Consider the following 6,000-nt stretch of genomic DNA (forward strand, 5'->3'; position numbering starts at 1 on the left):
CCGCGCTCCGCAGGCACCTCTGCACATAGAAGCATCTTTGCAAGTGCCGCGCACACCGTCGTCGTCGTCTGTGTCTGTCGAGGAGGAAGAACAGGAGGTGAAAGAGGGCGTCCTCAGGCTACTGGCCATGTCCGTGGAGGTTCCGGGATGCTGCGCCCACCGGGAACACGGAAGAGGGTTCCGCAGGCGCCAGGGGAACCAGCCAGCCTGGGAGAAGGTAGGAGGGGTTGGTTCCACCGCGCTCCGCTGAGGCGGCTTAGGGACGCCGCATACGTCGGCTGCCCTGACAACCTTCCCGCTCATTGGCGACTCTGCCCAGACGCTGATTGGACAATTTCTCCGCCCCCTGAGGAAGGGTTCATTGGATTAAAAAAATATAGCCCCGCCCACTAAATGCAGAATCGCTCTGGGGGCGGGACGTAAAGGGAAACGGACGTAAAGAGCCACCGCAATGCATTCCGGGAATTGTAGTCATGGATGCACGGGGAGAGCACCAGAACATTTTCTGTCATTCACAGGAGGGGGAAGAGCTGCAAGATCCTCAGCATTGGGGCGAGGCGCAGAGAATCCAGCCTGAGGAAACAAGTGTTAGTGTTACATTGAGTCGGGGCTCAGTCTCAACCACTGAACAAATGTTCATGGAGCGCTGACTCTGCGCCAAGAGTTGTGCTAAGTAAGGGCTTTGCGCACATAATCGCCTTTCAAATGTGGAGGAAGGAATGTGCGGAAAACTGCTACAATAGGAAACTATGTAGTAGTGAAAGCGAACTAGAGCTGCCAGTTACAAGCATCAATGGCTGAAGTTAAGAAACATAATATTCAGTGAAAGAAGGGAATAGAACATTTTTTAAAAGTTCAAACCAAGCAAAACGAATGTTTAGAGTAAATGCACATAAATGATAAAATACTATACAGAAGAAGAAAGGAATGAGGGGAGGGGAAACAATCACCACATCTGTGACATTTAGGGAATGGGGAGGGTAGAACACTGGAGGAGAAGGATTATATAGGCCCTTCAATCATTTCTCACGTTCGGGTGGTTCACATGTGTTTCATGCATATTTAAGACGTTCCTTATATATATATTTTGTACTGGACTTCTTAGAAAACATTTCCTAGAAAAATAAAGAAGTGCATTTGTATGTTCCATTTCTCTGTCAGGAGCACTGAATGGAGCTACTCAAACTTTAAGAACTCACACACACACACACACACACACACACACACACACTAACAATAAAATGTCAGGGTACATATCTTAGGGCAAGATCAGATATCAAAAGCTTACTTAGTATTTAATGGAGGGACAAGAACTCATTGATACCCAAAGTAGAAATGACAGTGGAGAAGGATGAGCTTAGGGAGGCTTGCCAGGGGGAGTGGTGAGATCAAATACACCACTTTCGTTGAGTGGTCCTCTGCCAAGAGGGTAATGCAAACCACTGAATGAGCACAGTCTCCTACCTTGGCAGTGGACACATTCCATGGGTGTGAGTAAGTAGTAAGTGTGAAGGGCAAGTAGTATAAAGTGTCAATCCCATAGGTGTGGATGGTGAGGCTGAGAGTAATTGGAAGAAGGTGGAGGCAGATATATTGATGTGCCTCTTGTCGTTTTCTAAGCAAAGGACACCTCTGTTCTGCAGAAAAAAAATCTGATTCAGAGGACACTGGTCCGTTTTTCACTGAGGGCCACGCCAAAGGCTTCCTGCAGGCAGGCCCAACTCCTTTAGAAGTTGCTGATGAAGGAGCTAGACCTTTATGACACGGGAGTGGAGTTTGTTACTGGCTAGTTCAGGCGTCTCACTCAGGCTGTGCGATGCCTCCAAAGAGGAGACTATACTGGGGTAGTCCTCAACTATGTCCTGAGACAATGTCAGAGAACGTTCACTGCCAGCTCATCTGCATCCTCTGACAAAGTCAAGGAAAGAGAATCTGAAATGTAAAACCCCTGTGGACATTCATATTGGAGCAAAAAGCAGGCATTAACCATGAAACTTCTCCGCAAGAGGCTAAAGTAGGCATTTGGTGTTCTGTCTATCCAGCATTCTTTCTTCTACAACAGCCTGAGTTAATGATGAAGAACTAAACCCTCCTTTCAATCCGTGTGGATTAGATGAGGCTCCTCGCCTGAAACATGGTGAAACTTACCAAGGCCTGGCCGGTCACACACACAAACACCCTCACCATACTTTAGAGCTGGGGAGGGTGGTGGTGGGTTTGTCCAATCAGAATGAATGCCAGGGTCGAACGGGAGGGAGTGGCTAGGCTAGAAGAGCTCTCTTTTTTGCTGGACTGGAAGGATGTACTTACAGAGTTACTGAGAACCATCTTGCCACCTCATATAGGCTGACAATGATGCTAATGGGAAGGCTAATGGAGTCTGGAGCACTGGATGCTCAGTTAGGGGTGACCCCGGTTTGCAGTGTGGGAGCTGACGGGACAATCCCAGGAGCCTGTGGAATTGATGGATCAGGAGGATCTCGGCTCAGAATGATGAAAGTAACTGACACCCAGCGCTTGGAGCTTGCATCCTGAGCTGGGCACAAACGATCCCTCCTTTCCCAACAGCACCTGGTAGGACCTCAAACTACCATCTTCCTTCCCTGCTGGTGCTCTTTTCTGAGTCTGGGGCCTATGAGCTCATCACAGCTTTAAATGCCTACAGTCCATTGAAAGGCTATCTTTCCTCAGTTGAGTTGCTTTAGCACCTTTTTCAAAATCAGTTGGATGTATTTGTGGGGACGATTTCTGGGCTCTTTGTTCTGTTCTATTGATCTGTGTGTGTGCCCTGCAGATGACACACTGTCTTCCCAATTATATGTATCTAATAAGTTTTGAAACTTGGTACACTGTATGTTCCCATTTTATGATTCTTTTATTAAATTGTTTTTGAAACTACTCTAATCCCTTTGTCTTTCCACATTACGTTTTTGAATAATCTTATCTATCACGACAAAAAAGGAAAAAAAAAGAAAACCTTACTGGATTTTACAGCAATTGCATTAAATCTCTCTATAAATCTGGAGAGAGGGGCGCCTGGGTGGCACAGCGGTTAAGCGTCTGCCTTCGGCTCAGGGCGTGATCCCGGCGTTCTGGGATCGAGCCCCACATCAGGCTCCTCCGCTACGAGCCTGCTTCTTCCTCTCCAACTCCCCCTGCTTGTGTTCCCTCTCTCGCCGGCTGTCTCTATCTCTGTCAAATAAATAAATAAAATCTTAAAAAAAAATCTGGAGAGAGTTAACATCTTTACTACGCTTAATCTTACAATTCACGAGTATTGTGTATCTCTCCATGTATTTGTATCTTTGATTTCCTTTATCAGTGCTAAATACCTTTCAGCATGTGACTCCTGGACATGCCTTGTTAGATTTATCCCCAAGTAGAGTTTTATTACTAATTGTGAGTGTGTTTGATTGTGGTGCCCACATGTTCATATCTAGTATATAGCAGTAGAACTTACTGTATGTGTTTATTCTGTGTACTGTTTCACCGTGAAACTCCGTTATTAGTTCTAAGAAGAATTAGATTTTCATACCCTCTTGTGGCATAAGCCTGAAATTAAGATTCCATACTAAGGGCTGTCTTGATGCCTGGGAAAATCAAGGAGGGGCTCACATGGCCAAATGCAAAGTAAGGTCTCCTAAACAAAAACCCTTCTCACCACAGGGACCAGACATGGTGCCTGTTGATTTTTGAGGAGCAGCATTCAGTTCCCTAGAAGCCCACTAAATTCTTCAAGCAAGCCACTCATACCCTCCCATCAGAACCAGGACTTGCAGCCCCCCTCCACCTTTAGGACACAGTCTTGCCTTCCAAGCCCCTGCTTATTCTCTGTGTTCCCAAGAGCAATCCCTGTGCAGCCCTGCACAGTGTGGGGGATCCTACCCCTGAACTGTGAGCATATGTGACTAGTGAACTGCTGTCAATCACAGCTGTCGGGTGTCAGGTGATCCCCACAGGTTTGCAACAGGAAGCTCTCTCTCACCAGGGAACTGAGGAGAAGGTGAATAAAACAAGTGGCATCACAAACAAGGAGGCCCACCTTAACTGAGGACATGGGGACAGCGTGAACTGTTCCTTTGTTAGCTAACTAGCCTCAGAGGTGACAAGCACTATCTGGGAGGGAACTGGCCATCGCTGGCCAGCTTGTGTGTTAGCTCCTGTTCTGTTTTTCAAATGGAAGTCACCATCCGTTTCCAAACTAATGTCCCATCTTTGCCAACAAGGTGAGAACCAATGTGAACTGACTGTATCTAGGCGTGAGGTGCCATGAATGTGACCTGCATCTGGCCTGTATGGGTCTCCAAGACTCCCTGCTGAGGTCCGCAACCACACATGCTGACTGGTGTGCTTGAGTTCCACCGACTGGGAGCTGGGCCAGTGCTGGGGCAGACATGCAGATCCTGTTGGGGAAAGCGCACCCCAAGCACAGTCCTGGGGATGACCCTCTCTGGTGTTGGTGGAAAGGAAGGAGACCACGACCCCAGGGAGACATAAGAATGGCTCCGTGGCTGCCTCATGAGCACTGTGGTTCAGGCAAAGGGAGTGGCCTTGCCTGTCTCCCAAGCTACCACTCCTTTCCCTGTTACCCTGTGTCCTCCTGAGCCCTCAGAATTTTGAGGTGCACATCCATGGCAGCCCAGGGCCCAGGAGCTGATGAGAAACACAAAAGTGGGGGGGGGGGTGTTTGGTGTTCCACTTCTCTCCCAGTGCAACCCTCTCAGCCACACACTTGCATTTCTCTTAGTGTTGTTACTTCCCAGCCTGTCGAAGGACTCTAGATGTGATCGAGAGGCTTAAGGCTCCCACTCCGGCCACAGACAAAATGGTCTTCCTGGCTGTGGACTCCAACACTGGGGAGATGGACTGGCATTCCCACAGGAAGAGGACAGTCAGCCATGGCGCTACCCCCCAGCTCCCTTTCCCCATAAACACCCAGAACATGTGCACCATGTGTGATTGGAGACAGAACCCAAAACTCATGACTTTATGTGGCTAGAAATGAAAAACTATCCTGAGGCAATCTGCAGAGCAGGAACAGTGGGGAGGGGAAGCAGTCCACGGGAGAGAAAGGCTGTAGCAGAAGATGGTTTTGCTTCATCAGCGTCTGGGCTGTGGGTCCTGTGCTCTTTCACTGACCACTCGCTGCCCAAACCTGTTTAGCACAAGATCCGGATCCTCAGGGTTATGGGGGAAAGATCCACGGCACCCCTGTGGCACAGTGAAGGTATCAATTCACACCCTGACTTAAGTCAAGAGACTTGAAACCATACAGCTATTGCCATGACAGAGGCTCCAACCCTGATGATGCTGATTGGAGACTCTCCGGAAGAAAAAACAGGAAAGATGAGCAGCGTAAAAAGACACTCCCCCGCCCCCCACGTAAATCCAGGAATAAATAAACTGACAATAAGGAGGAATGGAACCCTCCCCCCCACCCCAAATTAATTCAACATAGTGTCACAATTTGACCCAATTGGAAATCCAAAATTTACAGGGACGTCTGGGTGGCTCAGACGATTAGGTGCCCGCCTTCTCCTAGGGTCCTGATCCCCGGATTCTGGGATTGAGCCCCATGTCAGGCTCCCTGCTGGACAGGGAGTCAGTCTGCTTCTCCCTCTGCCTCTCCCTGCCACGCCCCCTAGCTCCTGCTCTGTCACACTTCTTGCTCTCTCTCAAATGAATAAATAAAATCTTAAAAAAAAATCCAAATTTACTAAAATTATTTGTATGGCAAAAGATAAAAGGAGGCCAATTGGCTATTGTCCCTACAACATAATTCTGAATTAACTTTATTTTTTTAATAATAATATTTTTATTATGTTAGTCACCATACAGTACATCCCCAGTTTTTGATGTAAAGTTCCATGATTCATTACTTGCATATAACACCCAGTGCACCATGCAATCTGAATTAACTTAATGTCTGCTAAGACATGCGGGTTGGCTAACCTTCATGGACTTAATACGAGGGTTCAAACGATGGTTATACTAGTAAAA

The 6,000-nt window shown here is 47.6% G+C and overlaps 1 protein-coding gene across 4 annotated transcripts in view; it reads right to left on the bottom strand.

Annotated features, from left to right (window-relative positions):
• The window catches only part of LOC125283385 (thyroid receptor-interacting protein 11-like), a 50,198-nt gene extending 44,816 nt beyond the window's left edge, over positions 1–5,382 (bottom strand). For 3 of the 4 annotated variants that reach the window (XM_048224448.2, XM_057307626.1, XM_048224440.2), the window contains exon 1: positions 18–5,382. The gene's annotated coding sequence lies outside the window, so the exon portion shown is untranslated. The remainder of the gene's footprint in view (positions 1–17) is intronic. The other variant, XR_008957671.1, reaches the window with a different exon arrangement.
• Positions 5,383–6,000: the final 618 nt, after the last annotated feature.

The sequence above is a fragment of the Ursus arctos genome, unplaced genomic scaffold (assembly GCF_023065955.2).
Source record: "Ursus arctos isolate Adak ecotype North America unplaced genomic scaffold, UrsArc2.0 scaffold_50, whole genome shotgun sequence".
NCBI classification, from domain to species: domain Eukaryota; kingdom Metazoa; phylum Chordata; class Mammalia; order Carnivora; family Ursidae; genus Ursus; species Ursus arctos.